Source organism: Tachysurus vachellii, chromosome 8, assembly GCF_030014155.1.
Source record: "Tachysurus vachellii isolate PV-2020 chromosome 8, HZAU_Pvac_v1, whole genome shotgun sequence".
In the NCBI taxonomy this organism is placed as follows: domain Eukaryota; kingdom Metazoa; phylum Chordata; class Actinopteri; order Siluriformes; family Bagridae; genus Tachysurus; species Tachysurus vachellii.
Window position 1 is genome coordinate 28,972,239 of NC_083467.1, and position 27,881 is coordinate 29,000,119.

Here is a 27,881-nt window from a genome sequence, read left to right on the forward strand (position 1 = left end):
GCCCTGGAGGGGAAGATGTGTGTGATGCTTTAACAGTACTCATGTTTCATGTGGGTGTGTGTACACTCAGGGATTAATGCTGCATTTAAATCCATTAAATTCTCACTTTTTTTCTTCATAAATTTCTGCAGATAATTTTTTCATACTTACCTGGCAGGGGCAATACCATGATCAAGGAGGAGGCTTGCCCAAAGAAGCGAGGCTCAGCCATTGCACTCGGGCCATGCTGGCCTGATAGTGGGGGACTGTGTTCACACTCTCACCCCCTTTTTTTTTTAGAGGGGGAAGCCTTCAGGGGATCCAAACACAAAAGGGAGGTCATCCTTATTTGGGTGACATCGGAGAGTCCGATTATAAGTCATTTCCCTTCTAGAACGCTGTATGATATGAACAAAAATGCGATTTTGTAACCAGGAAATTCATTCAAGTTTTAACACTGAAGCTCTAGATAAACAGAATTCCAACATTTGCACCAACATCTTCATTACGTCTGCTCTTTATCTCATTCATTCATTCACTCTCTCATTTTCTACCGCTTATCCGAGCTACCTCAGGTCACGGGGAGAACATGCAAACTCCACACACACAAGGCGGAGGAGGGAATCAAACCCCCAACCCTGGAGGTGTGAGGTGAACGTGCTAACCACTAAGCCACCGTGCCCCCCATCTCAATCATATGAAATTAAAAATCATTAAAAACTGGTTAGACATTTTTAAGAAGCTTTCATGCTTTTGTGTTTAGGAGCCAACACCGGAACCTTGAACCAAATTATTTTCTTTTGTTGAACACTATTGTACCGTACCACAAACTACTGTACAATGTGATTTCTAAACAACTTCTCAAGGGAACAATTGAAACTGGCACCGGAGTCAAAATAACGAAGCAGTTTTTGTGAATAATTGTTATCATGAGATGCAGCGTGTATAGTTCTATAACAGTTCTATAAACTGTCTAAAGAATGTGCTATTAACCTAAAGGCATTGCAGACACAACATATGGGCAAAATAGTCCAAATTATTTGTTTTGTGAGCTGAAGAAGCCAAATTCACTTTATAGTCTAACATTGATTTGTACAATATGAGCGTTCATATTTAATGTTGAAATCTTATATTTCTATAATGTATCTTTTGTCATTTCCACTGATGATGACACCAATATTAGTGCAGTAACAGTTTGGAAACAGCGAATGGACATTAAACATTAACACAGATGAGAGAAACATCCCGATGTGGGTTAAAACAAATGTAAACACTATTTTAAACTCTCAACAAATCAGATTAGTGAATCGGATTTAACGACCATGTAAACATATTTACATCTCTGTTTCTTTAACTGGAGAGAATGAAAATAAGCGTTGAGTTATTTTTTGTTCCTGCTTATATCATAGGAAATGGTTCTACACACTGTGGTGTTGAAGACCTCTCTCCATCTCCTCCCTCTGGTAAAGGAAATTCTTTAAGTCTTAGGATAAACCTGAAAATGTGGACTGTCAGATTTATTTTCCTCGCTCACTCACTTTGCAGCATGCTGCTAGCAAACGATTGGGTCTCAGAGATAATGCACAACCTTCACACTCCTTCCATTAAAAAGAAGTTCAGAGCTAGACTTCATCTCAGGGGATTATTTTAGCACAGATTATGCATCTATACCCTACTATCACTGTACCTTGTTTAAATGCTGATATATATATATATATATATATATATATATATATATATATACGTATATATATATATATATATATATATATATATATATATATATATATATATATATATATATATATATACGTATATATATATATATATATATACGTATATATATATATATATATATATATATATATATATATATATATACACAAAAACATTCACACACAGACACGCTAACTATAGAAAAATGACAATTAGAAATATATTAGTCAAATTTACAAAATATTTCCAGTCAAGATGTTATATTAAAGGGGGGCACGGTGGCTTAGTGGTTATCACATTCGCCTCACACCTCCAGACACACATGTTTAAATTGGGGGTTGGAGATGATGGTAAAGGATCTTAGATTATTCACCATGGAGTAAATTTCAATCTCTTTCCTATTGTGCATGTGGATCATGTAGCATATCGTCGCTGTCGGGCGGAAACCTCGTATGTCCAAATTTGGTCAATTTCATATTTTTTCCCATATCGATGCTATTGGTCAGTCCCCACGTGGGTCTGTTATTTTTACAAGTTATTAACCAATCTAAAGTCTTGAAAATAGCTTGAGCGCAAATCTCATAACTCCATTGGACACTTCAAATGTCCACCTCTTCCTCACTCCGCGGGAGAGCTTCACGGCATATTTCTCCTCAAGAAGAGTCGCAACGAATCAACACGTCTTCTGAGGTAAATGTCTTCAAAACACTGGGCTCAAAGAAAAAAAAAATCTTGACCCCCGCTAGTTCTGGTGCAAGACAATCCACTGCAATGCGGACTAAACCCTGTGCACTGCAGATAAGGTATGGCGTTTTTTTAATTTCCTGAAAAATAACGGTTTGGGAGATACGAGGATTCCGTCTGACAGCGACAATATACAGAGACTCAGAGTGTTCCTGGTAAACCGTCCTGATACAGTTATTTCTATGTTGACTTTGAATGTTTTGGTCCATTATCCTTCTGCATAATAATCCCTGGCCAAGGTGTTGGATTAAATTATTCTTCCATGATGCCATCAATCATCACACGAGTTCCTGGACTGCAGAGAGTTTATACAGGGAATTTGTTTCACTATTTTTTATTAAATGTCATACACTCTTTGGTCTCATCTGAGCATATGTAGCTCCAGTTTTATTTGGTAATGCTCAGGTGATATCTTTTTTGTAGGATCTAGGATTTTTCCAACCCTCTCCTCAAATACTGAGCCTTAAGAGATTATCGTTTGAGTTTTTCAATGAATTTTTCCATGAGCAGCTGCAGCTGGTCAGCTCTCAGATGTGAGAGGACATCAAATCCCCTGTCTCTTCCCATGCTGGTGAATATCACGGCCATTTAATCTCTTAGATCCCAGGTGTATTCTTTAAGCTCTTGAATTTCTTTGTAAAAAATAAAATCCCAGCTCAGCTGTCAGGTGGAATCTATAATGATTCCATGACCCTACAGCAATACATTTCAGTTACTCTAGTTTGATAGATGCTTTTATTCATAAGGACTTACAAGTGAAGCAGAAGTACAGTCTAAGCACACCACTGAGCACACGATGGGTTCAGGCCGTTCTTAGGGACACAATAATTGTGGGATTTCAACTCGCACACAATCTGCTGACAGAATTTTAACCAGTAAGCACATATTACTGATGATTTCATTCTAAAAGTCTTTTATGGACCTTTTATGCAACTGAACTAAGTTGTACATTCTGTATAAAAGCAGGTCTGACCAAATTTTTCAGCGGTTTTACAGAAGACTTGATGTTCCAATGCAGCTTAGTAAAACATCCACTTACGACATTTCACCTCCACACCAGCAGAGGTCCCCCTCCCATAAAAACTAACCATTTTTCTCCATGTACTAACTGTTTACAGACTCTGATGATGCCTACTGCATACTGCTCAGAAAGATCGTATTTACGAGTTGAAAGCCATTGAAAGCCGCAAAGTCGTAATTAAAAGTGATCTCAAAGAAAATCCAGAGTACAACATTACAACAGTACAACATTGTAGAATTAGTGGAGGCAACATCTGTAGCTGATAGTAAATTTGTTAAAATCTAAAGTTTACTCGTCTCAACCAGCATGTTGGCATTGTCACGTGACCTACAATATCATAGTAAACACAAAAAAGGTTTGTTTAAACCTTCAACAAGTTCAGATGCTGTTAAAAAATATGGTTTACCACAAGGAGCAACGTTTTTATTCCTTTAGCACTCACACTTAAAAAGATGCAAAGTACTGCCTTTTGTAATTTTTGACTCTGATCGCTTTACCTTAAGTCCCGTTGCATTATGGGATAGCACAGTGTCACGGTCTTCTGCTGTTTTACTGAGAATACTGAGAATCTGAACATAGTACTTCTTTAGCATAAAACCTAAAGTAGCTACATGATGTTCATTATTATTATTGTTGTTGATATGGAGTGTGTTTTCACACTCAAACAGTCAAAGTGTGTCATAGTTTGAATTCTGACAGTTACTTTGTCTGTAGAATGATTTAAAGAAGATGTCAGGAATGGCTTCGACTATTCCCTTTTTGGACACTAGGGGGACATTTCGGCTGCTTTGTTTGTCTTTGTGTGTTAGCCCCGCCCTTTTCTTAATCTGTTACTGCATCTGCAAACCCGTTCCTTGTGTTTAATTGCCTCACATCTTGCCCATGGATGATGTCACCAGCTTGCTCTGTTTTTTTTGTTGTTTGTTTTTTTTTGTTTGTTTTCCTCGGTGCCCTATGACATCGCACCACACCTGTTCCTGTGGAACAACATCGCAGCACACACTGCCTCACTTCCTGTTTGGCCATTTCTGATCGGCTGTGGACGTCGCTCTGCCCTTTCTGATTGGCTGTGGACGTCGCTCGGCCCTTTCTGATAGGCTGTGGACGTCGCTCGGCCCTTTCTGATAGGCTGTGGACGTCGCTCGGCCCTTTCTGATTGGCTGTGGACGTCGCTCGGCCCTTTCTGATTGGCTGTGGACGTCGCTCGGCCCTTTCTGATTGGCTGTGGACGTCGCTCGGCCCTTTCTGATCGGCTGTGGACGTCTCTTGGCCAGGACCATCGCCCCTTTGGACCTTCAGGCGTGGTTCTGTGTTGAAGAGGGGTACTGTCAGGAATGGCTTTAACTATTCCCATTCCATTCCCTGTCTGGCTTTGTTTCTCATAAAATGTGCTTTTGTTTTTGTTGTGTTCACGTATGTTAGCCCTGCCCTCTAATCCATTCCCAGCTCTGTACACCTGTTCCTTGTGTTTCAATAATTGCCTTCCCTATTTATACCAGTTGTCTTGTGTGTTTTTGAGTCCTTGTCTTTGGTTTGCTGTTGTTTGTGGTCCTGTATTTTATGTTCCCGGTTTCCTGTTTCTTGACTTTTGTTTCTTGCCCATAATATACTCCCTTTACATTATCCCTGAATTTGGTTCTGTTTTTTCCTGCTAAGACACCCACGTTTTCTGACAGAAGAAATATTTTTTCTCATAAAGAGGATTGTTCATGTAGAAGTCAAACACTGTCTAAAACTTCCCTAGCAGGGTTCATTAGCAAGAGCAAAAGGGAAGTTGTAAACAGACCCTGTATATTGCATGTATGGCTGGGTGACTTTAGGCTGACCTTTTATTTGACCTTTGTCCATTTTGGCATTGTTTCTGGGCTGTCAAATGGATTTGTAATTAAACCCTCTGCACACAGATCCTTGCTTCTTCACCTCCCGGGTCCTGTTCGAGACCCTTATTTTCAACAGTGAAACCACAATAATGGATTATTTAGCAATGTTTAGCGGCTTCTGACATTAACAAGGTGAACATAATATTTTCTAATATAGACACCATTTAAAATAAATAAACTTGGCTTTTTTCCCCTCACTTTAAAGAAAAACCAACCACTATGTGTATATAAAAAAACAGTGTTAACTAAACTGAAGGTAATGATTAAGAAATAAAAAAAAATCTGGTTATAAATCATTAAGAGATCATCTAAAAAGTGCATGAAGCAAAAAAAAAAAAAATGCATTAAATTTTCATGGATTGGAAAAAAAAAAGCTCAGCACAAATTCACTCACCGTGAATAAAAGTGTGTCTTTCAGCACCTGGTTTAAGCTCTTTTATCTAAACCCCATAAAGTATTTTACTTCATGCACTTATGTGGTTTCTTTAATATTCACTGTAAATATTACAGGACAGATAATCTGTAAATGTAACAGAATATAACTTTGAACTTTTTTTTAATAGTTTGTAAGATCATGTTTGATTCATTTTGACATTTTCATCAAGAGAAAACAAAAAGGAAAAGATAAAAATCCAATAAAATTTGAGCCACAGTCTTTCAAGTGAGCCAGATTTTATCTTCAGTGTCATGCATATAAACTTTTATCCAGTTTTGTGTTTCTTACATCCTTTGATTTTTTATGGCTGTAGGTTTTTCAAAGGCACCTTGAAACACATTTGATATGTTAGTATTGAACTTTTATGATGTATTTAGCGATTCTGCTGCTAATGTTTGTTGGTTTTTATTATTAATGTGAGTGTTAGCGGATGTCTGTGGCTACGAGATCACTGTGGATGTTGTTGATAGTACAGTTCCAATGGTGTTAACTAGGAGATGGTAAAAACTCAAGGATCTCATACAGTACATAAGTGCTTAAAAAACAAGTTTCTTTCTCACACCATTTTTTAATACTGTTCAATACCATATTAATGAGAAAGAAGTAAAAGTAATGGGGATGTCAGAGCAAATGTTGGACTCAACTCAACAACAGCAGCATTGCATTCTGGGACTTTAATACGCATACTTGACTTCTTGACTTAGTCATACTTGACTATATATATAAATATATAAATATATACAGGGAATATGTATGTACACACACATGCAACAATGGCAAGGAAAAACGCTGAGACTGTATGAGGAAGGATGAAAGATGAAGATTTAAAAGCTGACCTGTTTGACTAAAGTCTCTCTCTCTCTCTCTCTCCCTCTCTCTCTCTTTCAGAGAAGGTAAGATCATACCATCTGCACCATCAAGTTTTATTGTCGCCATACACTCACTGAACTATATAACACTTAGAAAGGCATTGCTCTACAAACAGCTACAAATCCACAATTTGGTAGAAACATTCCTTTGAATTTCAGGTCCACGTTGACGTAAGTACATTGTGCAGTTCCTGCAGGATTCCCAAAAGGTGTGAATTTGATGCAGATCTGTTGACTTTGGAGGCCACTAAAGAACTCTGAACTCATGTTTATAAAACTACTTTGAGGCAACTTGTGACATGGTACATTGTTGTGGTAAAAATGGAAAACTGTGGCCATGAAGTGGTACACATACCCCACACTACTACACCGCCTTCACCAGGAGGTGCACAGCTGTTCCTAAAAAAGTTCTTAATGAGCGTATCGGATGACGATGAATGATTTCACTGCTGAATAAATCTTTGACACTAACATATTGCCTTTAATGTTTAAGTCATTTGTTTTTTTGACCCACTTTGATACCAAGAGATGAATCTTTTCTCCCATGTAAATGGTCAGTTCCACTTACCCCCAGCTGACTCTCAAGCCCCTGCCATACTGGCTCTTGTGCAGCAACATAACAAACTGCTCCTTTAATCAATACTCAAGTATTCCTCATTTTTCTTCCTTCTTAGTAAGCCCTGTAAAATCGAAGCTGCAATTACACAGACGGAAAGCTTGTGCTAACATCATCGTGTTCATCATTTCTTAAACAAATCTTGGTTCACTGGCCTGTAAAACCATTTCAATGCAGCCATTATACCCCACTCAGTCTACTCGAGTGTAGCGCTGATAAAGATAAGAGTGTTCAATAGGCCGTATATTTCTTCCACTAATTTAAATGCCACTTACAAAATATAATCATTGGAGGTGATGCAGAGCACTGTAACGAAACATGGGGTGATTCAGAACGTGTGGAAATAATGTGTCTTATTGCTGAGGTTTTAAAAGCAAACATGACTGAAAATACTATGAAAGGAGATGACTGAGTACTGGGGAGGTACCAAGACAATTTATTATTACACTGTAATGTCGGTTAAAGGCATTAAGAAGAAGAGACTGACATTAAATATTTTAAATATTTAAAAAAAAAAAAAAAAGGTGCACAAGATGCTTCAGAAGAAGACGATATATTAAAAAACGGCAGGGTGTAAACTTTTGGATGAATGATGCAAGTTGTTTTTTGCAAGTTGTAATAAAATAAAAAATGGCCTTCTTAATGTATCACCTTCTTGGGCATCAGTAAAAGTTTGCACCTTGTGTAGGAGTTGTGTACGAATCCCTCATTTGTCCGAAGTTGATAGGATAAATCCCAATATCATATATCTGCTCTTGAAGATTAAAAATGCAAATACTCTGCAGGACCTGGAGGAGTTTTCTAAAGAACTTTGTTCAGATTAACTGCTCAGGACAGACAACAGACATGAAAAACTAGCACAAAACATAAAGACATAGTCATTGACCATCCAGGTAAGAATACACAGTATTCAGAATGAAGCATGTGTAAACTTTAAACAGGTTCATTTGTGTGAATTTGGTTAGTATTGCGTCTGTTCAAAAAATCTGTAAAATAGCTTATTCAGGGCAAAACGAAATAATTAAAATACAATTTTTATGATTCCTCTTTTCTTTTGTTTTATATTATCATTATTTTCCAGAGTCAGTAAGGAATATGACGACGTGACGTGACATACGGCTAAGTACGATGACACATACTCAGAATTTGTTCTCTGCATTTAACCCATCCAAAGTGCACACACACAGCAGTGAACACACACACAGCAGTGAACACACACACAGCAGTGAACACACACAGCAGTGAACACACACACAGCAGTGAACACACACACACCGTGAACACACACCCGGAGCAGTGGGCAGCCATTTATGCTGCGGCACCCAGGGAGCAGTTGGGGGGGTTCGGTGCCTTGCTCAAGGGCACCTCAGTCGTGGTATTGCCGTCCCGAGACTCGAACCCACAACCTTAGGGTTAGGAGTCAAACTCTCTAACCATTAGGCCACGACTTCCCATGTATGTAAAATTATGACCTCAACAGTATAAGTATATACTTCTAAAAAAAAATTTTTTGTATAATATGTGTGTAGTTGGGGTCACGGTGGCTTAGTGGTTAGCACGTTCGCCTCACACCTCCAGGGTTGGGGGTTCGATTACCGCCTCCACCTTGTGTGTGTGGAGTTTGCATGTTCTCCCCGTGCCTCGGGGGTTTCCTCCGGGTACTCCGGTTTCCTCCCCCGCCTCCAAAGACATGCAGGGTAGGTTGATTGGCATCTCTGGAAAATTGTCTGTAGTGTGTGATTGTGTGAGTGAATGAGAGTGTGTGTGTGTGTGCCCTGTGATGGGTTGGCACTCCGTCCAGGGTGTATCCTGCCTTGATGCCTGATGACGCCTGAGATAGGCACAGGCTCCCTGTGACCCGAGGTAGTTCGGATAAGCGGTAGAAAATGAATGGATGAATGTGTGTAGTCAGTGTTTTAGTCATTTTAGTAACCATTATATCTTGGTCAGTGATTTAATATCCATCAATACAATCTCCCACAAGTGTATCTATCCAGATTGTATTGTCAAAGCCAGCAATAAGAATACAAGCTATTTTATAAAGTTAGGTCTATGAGCTTCATTAGTTAGCTTTACTTTAAGTTTGCTCACATCCCCTGGATCCGTGGTTTACAAAAATATATCCAAAAAACTATATATAACAAAATACAGAACAGAACTCACAGCTAATTAAAGAAGCTAGTTTATACAGAGCTATTTACTGATGCTAGTTAGCTTTGGATATTATTTGCTCACATCCCTTAGTTCCTTAAGGAAAGACATTTTTCCTTTCAGACATTAAACACTACTTCAGAGAACTTAAAACTGAATTATTTTTCTATTATTTGTACTTTTGCTGTACAATAAAAAAGTTCCCTTAATTAGTTTGTTCTAGCTAGTTTCCAGGAGCATGTAATTTTTTTGACTATTCAAGCATTTTTTTCTGAACTTTAATTACAATCCTGTTGTCTCTTGCACAGTGGAGATTGTTTTGTTGCTTACATTTGCAGAATATTATTTATCAACTGTGAAAGATTCTTTATTTTTAGATCCCTTCATCGTTGCTAGGATTCCTGGTCCTCTGGATTGAGATTGTTTTCTCTTCAGCTCAAAGGTCAGGAGTCACAACCTGAGTGTTTCTGTCATTAATGAGTTTTAATCTCTAGCTCTTCTTTCTTTACATTTCTGTAAAGACTTCCTGTATCACTTCCTTTTGATATAATTCATCACCGAGTGCTGCCACATCAGTCCCTGTCTTGTTTACCTGAGCGTGTAATGTCTTGGATATTGTTTGCTTGTTTTTGAATCTTGAATGGATTTAATTAGTTAACCTTGTTTCATTGTGTTCTGATCTCTACCTTGGATTGTGATTGTGATTCAAATACTAATAGAAAAATGTTGTAATTTCATTTAACATGATGCATGATGCAGGGCTCTCAAGTTTTGAAGACAGGCAAGAGTGACATTCCAACCCCCCAGCAACCCCCCCCCCCCCAAAAAAAAATAAATAAATAAATAAATAAATAAATAAATAAATAAATAAACAAACAAACAAACTGTGGGGGTCACGGTGGCTTAGTGGTTAGCACATTCGCCCCTCACACCTCCAGGGTTGGGGGTTCGATTCCCGCCTCCGCCTTGTGTGTGTGGAGTTTGCATGTTCTCCCCGTGCCTCGGGGGTTTCCTCCGGGTACTCCGGTTTCCTCCCCCGGTCCAAAGACATGCATGGTAGGTTGATTGGCATCTCTGGAAAATTGTCCGTATTGTGTGAGTGAACGAGAGTGTGTGTGTGTGCCCTGCGATGGGTTGGCAGTCCGTCCAGGGTGTATCCTGCCTTGATGCCCGATGACGCCTGAGATAGGCACAGGCTCCCCGTGACCCGAGGTAGTTCAGATAAGCGGTAGAAAATGAATAAATAAACTGTTTCACCAGGATCACCGACCACATTTTAACCAAATACAAAGTATTTGGTTAAAATGTGGTCGGTGATCCTGGTTCAATTACCATTTATTAGTGTGTGTGTGTGTGTGTGTGTGTGTGTGTGTGTGTGTGTGTGTGTGAGAGAGAGAGAGATAGAGAGTCAAGTCAAGTCAACTTTATTTATAGAGCACATTTAAAAACAACAGCTGTTGGCCAAAGTGCTGTACAGAATTTAAGCATATAATAAAATACAAAACAAGATACAAAATGCAAAAGTCAACATAGGACACAACAACAGATAATAGACTAAGGTTATACCAGTGAACTTACCTATGATCATACGCAACAGTAAAAAGATAAGTTTTAAGAAGAGACTTAAAATCTGCGTATGTTGGTGCTGTTCTTAAATAGGGTGGTAACTTGTTCCATACAGTAACTGTGGAGCAGCCACTGAAAAGGCGCGATCACCTTTCGATTTCAGTCGAGTCCTAGGAACAGTCAACTGAAGACTACCAGTTGCCCGAAGTTCCCTAGAGAAATTACATTGTAACAGAAGATCAGAGATATAGGATGGAGCCAATCCATGGAGATTATGACTGGTGGTGTTTATTGTAAGTGTTTGTTACCTTTTTAGACTCCTTTATCATGTGTAATGTTGCTCCCATATAAAACAGTTCAGCACAAGCCCAGACATTTTTAGGGTCATGATTGAGGACAATGTCCCGTCCAGAGACAAGCTGTTTCGTATTGAGCTTTTGTTCAAACCGACCATCAAAAATACCCTCTCTAATGAATATGTTATTTTTTTATTGGTTGTTGTGTTAAATCTTACCCAGATACAATAGTGCTATTTTCTGATTGGCTGTTGTGTAGCTTCTTTTTCTGATTGGCTGATAAGTGTCAGGCTCGACTAAGAGCTCCAGGGGAGACGCTCTTGGTTCCTGCCCGGTTCCATAGAGACAGCGGTGTGGACTGATACGTTTTGGGCGCTGCGGCTTATTAAATATATGATAAATAGTCAAAAAGTTTTTCTGCGTGAGAAATACGATGTGTGGCGGGAGAACGTGAGAAAAGACCAACATGAGGGACTGTCACGTTAATGTGTGACACTTGACAGCCCTGATAATGTTAGGATTTCACTTGGCTATTTGCCAAAAAATAAATAAATCACCCACATCCTGTAGTTGTCTTTAAGCAGAATCTGGGAGTTGTGTCATGTATAAAACAGTACAGATCGTCAGACTACCTGATGACTGTTAAATAATGACATCTGATGATTCAGAGCATGTTTGTAGTCCTGACACACAGTGACTCAATAAGAATTCCACAAATTTAAAATTGAATTTGATTTATTTTTTATGTGAGTATACTTTGCTCTGTTACAGATTTTTTTCCTTATTTCAAAGTATTTTTTTGTTGTGGTAAAGTTATAAAGAAACCAGAAATCATTTTGAAGCACATGTGCAGTGCAAATCAAAAGATTTACTATTGCTCATGAAAAATGCTTTTTGAAGTTAAAAAAACAAAGATGCTTCCACTAGTTCTACTACTACTGCTACTATTAATAAAAAATATTAAGTCATTCTTATTTACATAATACTTTTTATTTAAACAAAAAATGCATGATTTTCACTATGGCATTAATAAATGAGAGGAATATTAAGAATTTCTCCCAGAGTTCTCCTGATATCCAAATACATAGCAGTAGTTGAGTTAGTTGAGATACATTTCCTGAAGGTGTGAGTGAACATGATTCATTTCTTCACGCTTCTCCACAATTAATTTCACAGATGGTGAAATAGCTCGCACCGAAAAAAACTTCTACAGCTTTTATACTTGTGAGATTAACCTTAGAAAGCCTAATATCCAGAATATAGGTATCTTTTTTTCTTCTCTCCAGCAGCATATTTAATGTGCAGAAAAAGTGCTGAGATAAAATCATCCCCTCAATGCAATAGAAAGCATCTACAAAAAGCAGTGTGAGATCTCAGTGGAAACTTTATAACATTAATACAGTATGTGCAGCAAAATTCTCTGTGAATGATGTGTCTCTTTAAGCAGGTCATCCTGAGCGAACCGCATCTCTGTTTGTAGTGATATGTGTCGAGAAGCTGTTTAATGTCTCTGATGTCCTACGGTGATTCATGCAGAGTCTGAATTAAAATTCAGCTCTACAGCCAGTTACTGTATCACTTCTTCCACTACTACTAACATTAATATTTCTTTCTTTCACATATAATATTGTCCTGTGTATTTTTAATGGCCATTGTGCTGTGCTGAACTTTTCACATTATGAAACGATGCATTAGAACAGTATATTAGTATAAAACTTATTAAACAATACATGGTTTAGAGCATTATTAGTGCTGTAGATCATGTAAGATAAACTGCATGGATTTAACTCTCAAATCCTGCACTGGATTTTTTTCTTTGAACAAGACTATAAATTGAGTTACGAGCGATGGTTATGTAAGTGTTGTACTCCCCCTGGTGGTATGAATATGAATAAGTCTACTGCTTTCCAGGGCGTGGCTTCATGCTTATGCTCCTGTTCCCAGTTGACAGCCCATTGCTTCTGAAACTTGCTTGAAAGTGAAAAAGATAATTGGACAAGGCTAAATGGAATGTGCTGAGTCACGACTGTGCCGCAGAGCACAACTAAAACCACGTCATCACATTTGCTGATGATACTACAGCAGTAGTGGGCCTTGTCAGCATATGGAGGTGGTGGTGAGGTGGGATGGAGCAGCTTGCAGATTGGTGCATAGACAACAATATTTTTCTTAACAAACAAAAAGAAAACTATTGTTGACTTAAGGAGGAACCATGATGACAGAACATGGTGCTTTTGGATCCTCAAGACCACCTGTCCAACCAAGGAAGCCCAGAAGTGTCCAGAAGTATTATACAGTAGCCACAACCACCAGACTCGACAACAGGATTGATCCTGCTGCCTTCCAACAACTGAACTAATCAAGAGCCTTTCCAACACCCACCTGTACTATTCAGTACCCTTTGCAATATTTACCTGGACTTAACAAGACTCTCATCAAGACCCACGTGGACTAATCAAGACCCTCACCGAGACCCTCCTGGACTAATCAGGACTCTCACCGAGACCCACCTGGACTTAACGAGACCCTCACCAAGACCCACCTGGACTAATCAAGACCCTCACCGAGACCCACCTGGACTAATCAAGATCCTCACCAAGACCCACCTGGACTTAACAAGACTCTCATCAAGACCCACCTGGACTAATCAAGACCCTCGCCGAGACCCACCTGGACTAATCAGGACCCTCACCGAGACCCACCTGGACTTAACGAGACTCTCACCAAGACCCACCTGGACTAATCAAGATCCTCACCAAGACCCACCTGGACTAATCAAGATCCTCACCAAGACCCACCTGGACTTAATGAGACCCTCACAAAGACCCACCTGGACTTAACGAGACCCTCACAAAGACCCACCTGGACTTAACGAGATTCTCACCAAGACCCACCTGGACTAATCAAAAGCATTCGTAACACCCACCTCCATCATGTACTCGCCATCACATATATCCATGTTTGCACTCCTGCAGTTTATAAATATAGCAACATTTCATAGATGACTCTATTATACTGCTAAAAGACACTTAATACAGATTTGTGTCTTAATGTGCACTGTCCTGTGAATTTATTGTACATTTTGCACTTATCTCACACTGTCATGTATTGATCTTAATTTACTCTAAACTGGTATAGCGAACCATGCTGCAGTTTTGTTCCATGTACTGTGGACCTAAAGAAACACTTTGTTCCAATCTGTATGGACTATATAGAGGAATGACAAAACTGTACTTCATATAGTACAGGGTTTAGTTTAAAAAATCTAATCAAATATTGAATTGGAAATGAAAGTGGTGGCCAGAGACCAGGTTCAGTGCCTCTGGAGCTGAGAGGGTTAGGGGCCTTCATCAGGGGCCCAACAGTGGAGAATTAGGAGTGCTGGGGCTTGAACCCCCAACTTTCCAGTCAGTAACCCAGAGCTTTTACTGTTTAGACACTTCTCGAATAAATACAAAAATAACACAGCTCCAGGGCCCCCATTTGATCCTGAACATTTCAGTGTATTTTCTCCACATTTTTGTGTGGGTTTCATCAGAGTTCTCTGCTTTCTTATTAAATGAGTGGACTGACTACACCTAATTGCCCCGAGGTGTGAGTGTGCATGTATGTATAGTGCCATGAGATGGACTGGTATCACATCTGTACTGTATTCCTGTCTCATACTTGGTGTTCTCACTGTACTGTAGGTTCCAAATGTAACCCAGGGTGAAGTTTTGAAGACAACCCCTGGCACCATCTCAGGGCCCCAAGTTTGAGAACCACTGGACTAGACTATTTGTTCTGAGCAGGTGTTGTCAGTGACCCAGGGCCCCCTGGCACCATCTCGGGGCCCCAAGTTTAAGAACCACTTGACTAGACTATTTGTTCTGAGCAGGTGTTGTCAGTGACCCGGGGCCCCCTGGCACCATCTCAGGGCCCCAAATTTGAGAACCACTGGACTAGACTACTTGTTCTGAGCAGGTGTTGTCAGTGAACCGGGGCCCCCTGGCACCATCTCAGGGCCCCAAGTGTGAGAACCACTGACCCTAGACTACTTGTTCTGAGCAGATGTTGTCAGTGAACAGGTTGTAAAACTGTTGGCTAAGTTACAGACACTCATGAGAAACTCCTGCTGATGATCTGGGAAACGTCTCTAACAGCAGTCACAATGTCATTGTTTGTGTCAAACAAGTTGTGAATTAGTTGTAACATTACAACAGGAGATCATGACTTACTCTGTGCTCAAAGTGATGCTCGCAGCTCCAGAGCTTTTCTCTGTGGGTGAACGAGGATGATGATGATGAACAATTCCAGGATCTGCTTTTTTTTCATTGGTTGTTGCGTTAAATCTTACCCAGATACAATAGTGCTATTTTCTGATTGGCTGTTGTGTAGCCTCTTGTTTTGATTGGCTGATAAGTGTCAGGCTCGACTAAGAGCTCCAGGTGAGACGCGCTTGGTTCCTGTCCGGTTCCATAGAGACAGCGGTGCGGACTGATACGTTTTGGGCGCTGCAGCTTATTAAATATATGATAAATAGTCAAAAAGTTTTTCTGCATGAGAAATACGATGTGTGGTGGGAGAACGTGAGAAAAGACCGACATGAGGGACTGTCACGTTAATGTGTGACACTTGACAGCCCTGATAATGAATTTAAAAAAGTAGAACATTAAAAAAAAAAAAAAGGAATTATGAAATTGTAAATGAAATGTATTATTGTTTGTTCAACTTTATTTGTATCAACTTTTACTTTTTTTTAACTTGAAACATCTTCAGATGGGAGCTGGATGACGTCACCAAACGTGTTTCAGGCGCATTTTGAACGTTTTGTCACTGGTGGCGTTCCATAAAATCTCTCTCTCTCTCTCTCTCGCTCTCTCGTGTGTGTGTGTGTGTGTGTGTGTGTGTGTGTGTGTGTGTGTGACATATAGTGGGTTTGGCTTGCTGAGGAGGAGAAAGCGCGTTGGAGCCGAGCTCAGTAAGCGCGCGCACGCACGCACGCACGCACACGCAGACACACACACGCACATAGTTCAGGAGGATTTCACTTTTTCTCTGGTAAGATCAATATAATGAATTATCTTTGTCTTTGAGAAACACGGAGAGATGAATGGAGAGCTGAAATGCTGAAATGCGCACAGACTCCAGATGGTTTCTGTTGGTTTCTTTAGGAAAAGTGTGAGAGCTTTTGTTTAGGCTTCTGGTGTGAAAGTTGTGCAGTTGTGGTTTAATATGGAGTTTGTGTGTTTATATAAACAGTGCACTTGTGAGTTGGAGTGAGTTTTAAACAGAGATTAACACTACTGCAGTGTTGGATGTGTGGATGTTTCCTACAGCAGCAGTGCGTATTTACAGTCTGTCACTTCACCTGGGAGACACTGTAGAATATCACAACACAAATCTAATGCACCTGAGATTCAGGGCTTTGTTCTTAATCCTAAACATTGTCATGTAACTCCTGGGTATTGAATTTAACATCACAGCTTGAATTGTACATGGACCGAGTTTAGATTAGACCTTTAACTCGAGATCAGACCTAAAGAGTTTTAACATTAAGTGTTGAAATACAAATTGTATTTTAATTGTGAATAAATTGTACAGTTCATTGTTGTAGACTTGAATAAAAATCTGGATCGAACGCTTACTGTGTTAATAAACAATAATTATCTTTTTAAAGAGTGATTATATATCGATAAAGTAATCAAACAGGATGTCTTCAAATATAGAAAAAATAAAAATATAATCGATTCTCAGTGTAAGTATAAATTCTGTAAGTTTGACAAAAGACAACAGTGTTGAATTTACTGCTTAAAATGAACATTTACCAAGTTTGAATTTAAGGCTTTGCATCAACACTGATGTTAATGCGTTAAAATAAACTTGTATGCGATTGAATTCTTACCCTGTGACTGTTACAAAACCACTGATATTAGAGACTCCTTCTGAAATGATTTCACAGGAAACTTCATCAGATCAATAACTAAACAGTTTGCTTGGTTAGTGTTGTGTTTTAAAACGGTACATTATTAATACTCGGCTTATGAATGACCCGTTTCTGTAAAAACAAGAACGTATTCACATTCATATCAACTTCTTTTGACATTTGTTATGATCTATGCTGTAGAATATTAATCGACACGTTCTGACCAATCAGACACGAGAATTCAGCAGCGATGTAGCGGACGTCTGGTTAAATCTTATATTTACAGACATACAGGATCTGTTTTGTGTCACTTCATCGGATCAAATTACGAAGATCTGTCGAATCTGATTAGATGCTAATGTTGCCTTCAAGGCCAGTAAGTACCTGGACGTACCAGTTGTGTGTTGAGGTAAGATTCAGTCCAGCTTGATTAGCGTCATCGTTTATCTATTGTGTGGAACGTAACGATAAACGGACAAAAAGCACGACTTGTTCTTTAGTTAAGAAAATTTCTACGCGTTTGCAGATTTCTGTACTGTAAGAGTTTGGGATCTTTGGAACAGAAAATGATTCGTTTTGAATAGTTGAATCAATTCATTTGAAATTCATTTGGGACAGGAATTTGAATTGTTGAATCAGTTTATTTGAATCATTGAGTCAATTCTTTGAACCATTCAATCAATTAGTTTGAATCATTGTAGGAAATGAATCACTTTTGGTATCATATGACACCTTTTTATTTTTACTGCCCCGTTATGTTTTATTTCTAGACTCTGTTTGCTGTGATTCAGAAGATTATCATTAGCCGATGTTTCTTAGTGAAGACAAGGACGCTTGTTATCTTCTTATTTGTGAGCTTTTGGTGTGAGGACCCCGGACTGGCTTTTTTTCTCTGTGCCTGTTTGAATTGTTTAAATGTTTAAAAAAAAACAACTTAATATTTGTTACGCAGCTGTACAACGACAGTAAAGTATTTTATTCTATTCTAATGAAATAGAAATTGGTGTTACGTTGATAACTTGTTGGTGGATAGAACCAATAGGCAGAGTTAGGAATAAACCTCAATCTTAATAGAGGAATCCTTCACTATTTAAAAAAAAAAACAACAAAAATTTAATAAAAATTTGTGATTAACTCTGTACCTGGTGCACTAAGCTCCTCTGGAACCTGAGTAAAAACCTTGTATCATTGGGCCTTTTTACACCCGGTCACATCACGTGTTGTCTCTGATCCGATAGCTATCTGATTTGTTAAAACTGTACCATTTACATTAGACCAAATAAATGCGTCTCGGCGAATCGGATATCGATCCGATCTTTCTACTCCCGCCCAAAATGCAAATATATTTTACCTCGTTTCCGTTTCTGGCACGATGCACGACTCGTGAGTCACCTGCGAGTGACGTACTTCCGTTTGGGAGGAGTATAGCGCTGACGTATGTGGCTTGAACAACCACATTCATTTACACCTGTCCGGTTTCATCTGAAACGCGTCCCAGACCACCTCCTGAAGGGGTTTGTACCATCGGATTTATATCCGTCTCCAAAACGTTTCGGAGGGCATTTAGACCTGGTCTTTTTACCATCGGGTAGCTATCGGATCACAGAAAACGCTTGAAGTGACCAGGTGTAAAAAGCCCCTAGACGTTCCTTGATGTATCACTTTGCTTGTAGTTCCTCATTTGTGAAGGAAAAAAGTGCTGCTAAATATATAAATATATAAATGATTAGACGAGGCACAGAGTTCAGACTTCAATTCCTTATAGAGGTAATTATATAGAACGGTTTCTATAGAATTTTTTTTTTACCCTGCTGGGATTCCATGATCTGGACTGGACTGTAAATACTGTGAAATGTGCTGCATATAATAAACCACCTGGTGAAGGCAGTTATATCGTTTATTCTTAAAAAGGACGTTTCTGTCAAAGTAACTTAAGTTGTTTTGCTCTTTTTTTGGGGTCACAGACCCTCATTTCATTTCTACTATATTCTGTTTTATTATTCCTTCACTGTCACGTCGTCTGTCCGTCCGTCCGTCCGTCTATCCGAGGTTCTCCTTATTGTGATGTTTCTAAAACATAGCGAGCAGTGAAAATGATTTGATTTTGGAATTGATCCGAACAGGGTGAAGGTCACCACAAGGTCAGACATCTGAAATAGTCTTTTCTTTAATATCTTACATACTGTTTGAAGTGTTTTTAAGGGTTATAGGCGGTGGAAAAAGGAGTAAATTGAAAGACAGGACTTGGCTTCAATTTTTCTACAAGTTTCACTGCTCACACAAGACAAACTTATTAAACAGAAAGAAAAGATTTGTAGTGACTTTGTAAGAGTGCGGCACGACGAATCCCCATTTCGATTTTCATTTAGTTTTATCAATAGCAAATTGGCTTTATTTATTATATTAACTTGTTTATCTTGTTTATTTATTTATATTCTGAGAACTAACTTTGTGAATGAAATCAGTCGGCCAAAATATTAAATAAGTGAATTAAATCAAGTTTAACCATCTATTTTATTTATTTATCCATTCCTTGTTGTAATTAAGCTCATATTCATTTATATTCAATAAACATCAGTTTAATGTCTGTATGTAGATTATAAAGAAGGTGCACTTACTTACTTATAATGCACTCAGGAAAGAAATGTTTGTGTGTATTTAATTTAATAAAGTTTAAATCAGCTTTTTAAGTCCTTCATTAGATTTATTATTGATATCTGTATCTGTGATTATGAGCTGCGACGTTATCCTACAGCCTCATTTACAGTATTTTTATGAACTAATTTGCCACCTTTGTGAAATGCGAACACCATCTTTAAAGCTGTCAATCACATTATCTGTTGCTCCGTCGTCTCTGCGGATAAGCAGGTCTTTGGGAATTCTGATCAACACTTAACTCATGGCATCTCGTGATTAGAATCCAGTGCTGGATGATTTCCTCGTCAGCGCTTCACCGTGATCACCATGCGCCGAATTCCCAAACACTTATCTTTATGGGCTCCACATTGGGCTTCTGCAGTAAAATCGCTCAGTCTAAACATCATCTATTGTTCCTAGAGTTTTAAGAAAGAGCACTTTCCCTTCAGTGGCATTTACAGTGCAGTCTCAGGTTCACTGTGTTGTCTTTGTACTGAGATCAGCTCTCGGTCGTGACACGGTTCACTGACAGATCGAGAGCTCCGTCTCGGCCTGTGACGTTCCTCTGTAGATGCTCTGATAACCGATGGTGCGCTATATTACTGTGTACCACTGGGTTTTATTCTCTAATCTGATTGGTCGATTCATTTTCCGGATCAGGGGCTATGACAGTATTATGGTTACAAAGCACAGTTTTATGTTAATGTACTTTAATAAACTGTAATCCTGTCTGCGGCTCCTTGCATAAGTATTCAGCTCACAGGTTTCTATGGCAACAAGTAGTTCATAGTAGACTTGCGTTTTGCAGTTTCTCAGTCAGAAAACAAGCTTTTGTTGCCTGGTGAGGGATGATAATGATAGCCACTAACTTGTCTCGCAGACATTCCGCAACATGGAACGTAACGATAAACGGACACAAAGCACATCTTGTTCTTTAGTAAGAAAATTTCTAGGCATTTGCAGATTGCTGTACTGTAAGAGTTTGGGACAGAAAATGATTCATTTTGAATTGCTGAATCAGTTTATTTGAATCATTGAGTCAATTCTTTGAACCATTTAATCAATTAGTTTGAATCATTGTAGGAAATGAATCACTTTTGGTATAGTCTGTATCATGAGACACCTTTTTATTTTTACTGCCCCGTTATGTTTTATTTCTAGACTCTGTTTGCTGTGATTCAGAAGATTATCATTAGCCGATGTTTCTTAGTGAAGACAAGGACGCTTGTTATCTAAGGCTTCTTATTTTGTCTAAGTTTTAAGGCCTTATTTCTCACCACGTTGGTGGAGTCTACTGAACGTCTTACAGTTCTATTCAGAGTGTTTTGTGAAAGTTAACGCAGGTCCTCTTCAGCTGAGACAAAATGTAATGTAACTTAATCTCATTGTCTTTAATCAACAAAGTCAGGCTTATATTATGATGCCAGCAAGTGGAGAAGCCTAAAAAATCACATTCTTGAGTCCAGGCACAAACTCCATTACAGTGACCTTTTCTTTCAGTAAAAACATTTCCACATTCATCTCCATTACAACAGCAGGAGAACCGATGCTGACTCCCTCACAGTCTCTGCTCTTGTAGAAAACTTTTATTTGACTATTTTCTCGGATCTCGGAGTTGGACATCTCATGCTTGGTCTTTTACTCCACAGTTTTCTTCCCTCTTTAGAGCTTTGTGTAATGTACACACTTTCATTCTTTTAATTTATTTCATCCATTCTGTTCAAGTTGATTTTATTTTTAAGGTATAGACCTTGTCCTAAAGTCCCAGAAAGCATGAGGTTTACAGTTGGTCCTCTTGGTTGCAGTACTATTAACACGTGTCCTACTTCTTACCTTATCCTCCATGTTTTTATCCTCCATGTCAATGTTTCAATCGCTTTCTGCTAATGTCACACATGCACACTGAACACTCTCTCCGCCCATATTGACAAGACACGCCCCTTGCTGCTGATTGGCTACAGGTTTGTTCTGTTTGTCGTCCCGACTCGGTTTTCTGAAGCGTTTCTCAAACAATATGCACCTCACCTTTAAGGTAAGAAATGACAGAGATTATCTGGGGAAACTCTGGTTCAAGAAAAACCTTGATTTAGGATTTCAGTTCTTTAATCATTTTTCTCCAGGATTTAGCTTGTGACGTTCCTCCATAGATGCTCTGATAGCCGATGGTGTGCTATATTACTGTGTACTGCTGTGTTGTTGGATTCTCTAATCTGAGGCGGGCGACTGTGAGGCAGGCAGTGGGGCGAAAAAACAAATTTTTTTTCTAATTTGGTTTTGTGATGTCATCACAACACGCATTCAGCCAAAACCCTCTTAGATTCACGTGTGTGGGACATGAACACAGCGTTCACAGAAAGTCCTTACACATGCGTCGTCACTGGTAGGAGTTTAAAAGAAGAATTCTTTTGCTGAAAATTCTTTGAAGCATTTTTTTAAGCACTTCACTGCCCTGTCCACTTTGTTACACACTTTATACATAGAATTAGACAAACAAGCAATGAATCAACACACAACATGATTGTTATGGGATGTGGTAGCCTAGTGGTTAAGGCGTTGATTTACTGATCAGGAGGTCATTAGTTCGAATCCCAGGTCCAACGGGCTACCACTGCTGGGCCCCTGAGCAAGGCCCTTAACCCTCAGTTGCTCAGTTGTATAATTTGAAATAAAATGTAAGTCACTCTGGATAAGAGTCTGCTAAATGCTGTGAATGTAAATGTAAATAATTGACTATTGTAAATTTAAATACATGAAATGAATGAGTGAAGTAAATGAGATTAGATCTCTACAGATTTTGGGCATTTCTTAAAACTGCATTCAGTACAATTACATTTATCTATTTAGCACATTTAGCAGTTCACATTGTCTCAAAGCAGCTTTACAGAAGTATAGAAACAGAATATAAAGTTTATAATTAAGTTACTTTCTCTTTATGTCGAACATTTATCCCTAATGATCAAGCCTGAGGGTAGAGTGGAGAGGAAGAAACCTTGAGAGGAACCAGACTCAAGTAAATAATGTCATTTCTACAGCAGTTTGTATTTGAGTGACTTAAACAACCAAGAGCTCCTGAGGAACTAACAGGTTAGAGTCATTTCATAGTTCATTACAAACTTAACACTAATTCCTTTTTGCTGAAGACTTTAAATGTTCGCTGATGAAGACCTGAGCACAAAACTGAAGGCATGACGGTCTCTGGGTGGCCACATCCACAGCAACAAAACATACTCTTCAAAAAGTATGAAAATACGCAGGCTCCTCGTGACCCGAGAAGTTCGGATAAGCGGTAGAAAATGAGTGAGTGAGTGAATGAATGCAGACTGATGCTATGATGTAATGTAAGATTTTTCTGTTCACATGAGCAGCGATTGTGAACGACATCATTTAAAGACATCCACAAAAACACTGATTTCATGAGTAAAATGTAGGTTTTAAAGGTAGCTGTGAAAACGCCAACTGGCCCTTAGATCGACAGACTTAAAGCTTGCTCATTAACATAACTACGCCCATTCCGTTTTCAGATCAGTCATATAAAGGTATTTATCCAGTGTTTTGTTTTAGGTCTATCTTAAGTTTTATTCAAAATTAATTCGAATACTTAATCAGGTCAAGTCAGTTTTGAGCAAAATATGTTGATCCAGATATGAGGTTGAGAAATGTGTAGAGTGTAAGGATTGTGTGTGGTACATAATCTGGTAATACACAATAAATACACAATCACGTATGTAGTATTAACGTTGTCGCCTCCGGAATTTTTAGACGCTGTGTTTATCTGTAGTTTGTGTTCTGTGGGAGTAAAGAATTATTTCTGTTAGAATCTGTCCTGCAGTCTCTGAAGCACAGAGCCAAAATATTATAAGAATCAAAATATGTGAGTAAGAGAGGAAGAATGTGACTGAGGCAAAATATCGACTGTGTTTGGCAGGCAAAAGTGCGACTGTGAGGCAGGCAGCGGGGCGACTGTGAGTCAGGTAGCGGGGCGACTGTGAGTCAGGTAGCGGGGCGACTGTGAGTCAGGTAGCGGGGCGACTGTGAGGCAGGCAGCGGGGCGACTGTGAGGCAGGCAGCGGGGCGACTGTGAGGCAGGCAGCGGGGCGACTGTGAGGCAGGCAGCGGGGCGACTGTGAGGCGGCGTGACTGTGAGGCGGGGTGACTGTGAGGCGGGGTGACTGTGAGGCGGGCGGCGGGGCGACTGTGAGGAGGGCGGCAGGGCAGCAGGGCGACTGTGAGTCAGGCAGCATGGCGACTGTGAGGCAGGCAGCAGGGCGACTGTGAGGCAGGCAAAAGTGCGGCTCACTGTATTCACACACAACAAAACTCTCAGTCCAGATGGTGAGTAATTACCAGGTGACAGACTGCGAGCCCGGTGACCGCTTCACCCGCTAAAGCAGGCGTCTGGTGATGGTGCTCTGCTGATTGATTTGATTTGCTAATGAGCTCCAGTGTCAACATCATGGAGATAAAGTTCTAAAGCGTATAGCAAGAGGTTCCTCTAAACAGGAAGTAGATCTGTACGCTAGGCCACTGAACACACTTAACAGACAGGGCAGCAGAATCACTGACACGTCTGTGCTGATGAGATGAGATGAGATGAGCTCAGAGTTGCGTCTGCAGGTTCCTATAGAGGAGTTTCTGCTGGGACTGACGGAGTTAATCCTGTAATGTCCATCTAATTTCATTCTTCCCTCTCTGTCCTCCTTTATTCTTTCCTTTCTAATCCCATCCATGTAGAGCTCTTAACATTAACCTGCCATTTTAATTTTCTGCTCCTTCCATTCGTCCTTCCTTCCTTCCTTCCTTTTTTTTTCCCTTTCTTTTTTTTCCTCTTTTAGTCACAGACTCTGAGTGAAACTGGACTAGCTTGTGTTAGTTTCTCAGCAGATCTACTCCACATTTTTGTACCATGAAATAAACAGGAATTAACAGAATGGCTGGACTGTGACAAGATAATCACACTCTTCAGCAGTCGTTGTTATACTCTTAGTGCTGTACGCCACTAGTGCTGATGATGCTCGGCTTTAGGGTAATTAGTCTGTCGCTACAGGGGTGCTTCAGTCTGCTAGTGTGGTGTTAAATGTTAGAACAGCAAAATTCCTTTAAAACTCAAAAGCCGGTAACAGGAGCATTTCTGCATTACAATGTTGTGCTTATCAGCTGAGCTACAAGGGGTGAAGTCGCAAATAATCCTTCTTCAGTTTGCTTTTATTCCCTTGTGATCAGAATGTTCCAATGAAATCAGTGCATCGCTTCACGGTTTGTCTAAAAATAACGAAAAACGTGAAAATTCTCTTCTTTGTGTGATGGTAATTATTCTGCCAAGAAGATGCCACTTCCAGATGTTCTTTTCCACACACGTACACGCACACATGCATGCACACACACACATCATGAAGTGGTGGAAAAGTCATGTTTTTGTAGCATGTAGTGTGATAAAATTATAGTTAAATATTTTCTTAATCTACCCTACGTGAATGATTAGTAATTTCTGAATGCATACTTGATTTTAGCAACAGGTTTGAGGATCTGTTATACCCCCATTGCCACACTGAACCCACTCACATCTCAGCAAGTAAGTGCCCTGGTGGTCCAGAAGCAGGAACCCATGATCTCACCACCATGACCCAGGGTAAATTTCCGAACAGTGAACCAACGCAGTCACTTGAGGCGTTATCTCTCATGCCCCTTTCCACCAAAAAGAACCGGGTGCTGGTTCAGAGCTGGTGCTGGTTCAAAGCTGGTTCCACTGGCGAACCTCCTAAGAACCGGTTTGCCTTTCCATGGGCTAGAGAGCCATCACAGAGCCGAGTGTTACGTCACTGTGTGTTTGTGTTTGTGTTTAACGTTGATGGGAAAGATGCACAATAACGTTAGCGCAGCAGCGGCAAACACAAACACATCAACAATGGCGGATGTTGCTTTACTGTTAATGCTCATGGCTTTGTGAACCTACATTAACACCCAAACACAGCGAATCCAACGTGTACGTGCAGCTCCATGTAATCTGTATAAACGGAGGTTGTAATGGAGAAAGTACATAACGTTATTTTATCATTAACACAGAAAAAAGTTAGCCTTAGCATGTAGCTACTTACTATCATGTGTGCTGATAACTGATCATATTGCAGTAAAGTAAAAGTGTATTAAACATTAGTATATTTAAGCTACATTATCAAAGGCGCTAACAGTAACCCCGCCCCCAGCTCCGCCCCAGCTCCTGACACAAGAGGTTCTTAAGTCTAGACCAGCAACGTTTTGGTGCTACTTAAGAACCACTTTTCCTGGTTCAGAGCCGGTGCTTTGGCTGTCGAAAAAGAAAGAACTGGTTCTAAATTAGGCTCTGAACCAGCACTCAAACTGCCTTGGTGGAAAAGGGGGCATCAGTGCCAGTCCCAAGCCAGCTAAAATGGGAGGGTTGTGTCTCTGGTAAAACCTGTCAAAATGTGCAGATAGAATGATCCGTGGTGGTGACCCCAAACAGAGAGATATGATGATTTTAACATGATGATTTCTGTAATGTCTCCAAGTTTGGAAATAGTAGCTCACTTGAAGCTCTAAGATCTTTTCCTGGCAAGATATATAACCCCAAATTAACATTTTCTGTATTAATCAATAACATTATACTTTCCATTTTGAATTGCAGTTCAACATTCCAGATTAAATCCAGGTAATATCGCTCAGCATGAATGCTCCTGGCATGAAGAACAACAGATATGGTTTGCTACTGTCTACAGTCCTGCCTCCAAAGATGGCTACTGAGGGGTTAACATGCATACTGTCTAACTGGTATATTTGAAGCTTCTTGCTACTGTATGCTATGTAATGAGTACAAACCAACATGTTTCCATTTTTTCCACAAGTCTGGCTCTGCCTCAGTCAGAGTGCTGCCTGATATTCAGACCTGTTTTTTTTCCTCTTCCCGTGCATTCATTACAGGATGCATTGTCTCTTTCTTTCTGTGAGATTTATCCTATCTGGAAAATTAGCCTCTTTTTCATTCTCATGGAAGCTTCAGACTTCAGGCAATAAAATTGGGTGCTCATTTCCATTATAAATGGCTGCTGAAGGCAAACGCACAGACCAGCACAACCCGAATTCATATACATTTCATGAGCAACGTGTGAAGAGCCATCTGTTTAGAGTTACGCAACTTCTTGTAGGCGTCACATAGGTAAAATATTTATATTGGCAAAATGGGTCAGTTCGTCCATCTGCTTTCCAGTTAAAGGGATTTGCGGGTAAGCTGTTTAATTCACAAGCTTCATATCAGCCCAAGTTAAAAGGATTATACATCCATCGCAAATGCAGCTTAGGCTTGTGCCTGGATGAGAATTTTCACGACTGCTAGTATTCTTGCCAAATTACTCTATACACCAGGAGATCTGCTTTTTGCTTGCAATAAGTAAATAAAGTAGTAATATCTTTCACACTCACAAAATAAAGCAGAGGTTTCTCTTTTAATAGGAACATTTTATCTTAAACCAGTAGGATAGCCCTAAAATCTCCAAACATTGTTGGCAATCTGTAAACCTACTAGCTAAGATTAGAGACAATTCACCAAACAAAAGCTATGTAGTAGAAAATATGTAGTCATTTTAGTCTAGTTTTAGTCAAAAGAAAACTCAAGGTATCTTAGTCAAGTTTTATTCGACTAAAAGTCTTTTAATTTTAGTCGTTTTAGTCAAAAAATTGTAGTCTTTTTTTAAAATAACACATTTTTACTGAGATTATTACTGATAAACATTTCAGTAAAAAAGTGTTTCACATCTCAAACATTTGTTAAATGTCATAACAAATGTTACCTGACAAAATACACTTGTTGAATGATTTTTGTTGAATACAAATGTTAAACGTGTCTGGTTTTCACTTTCTGATTTAGGAGACACATTCACAAATGATGAACCTGTTCTGAAGAGTATTTTATTTTAACCAACACAATTCAAAAGCTGGGGCCCGACAGACTCCGACTGACAACTTAAGTTACAAAGGGTTTTAAAACTGTTTTGGTTGCCTTGTGTCTCATGTTTCTGTTCACATTAGAAATAAAATAAATTTACTCAGAAAAACT

General features: G+C 39.4%; 1 protein-coding gene across 1 annotated transcript in view; it reads left to right on the forward strand.

The window, feature by feature from the left end:
• Positions 1–16,232: 16,232 nt before the first annotated feature.
• Positions 16,233–27,881, forward strand: part of gulp1a (GULP PTB domain containing engulfment adaptor 1a) — a 156,147-nt gene continuing 144,498 nt past the window's right edge. The window contains exon 1 of the mRNA XM_060877144.1: positions 16,233–16,314. The gene's annotated coding sequence lies outside the window, so the exon portion shown is untranslated. The remainder of the gene's footprint in view (positions 16,315–27,881) is intronic.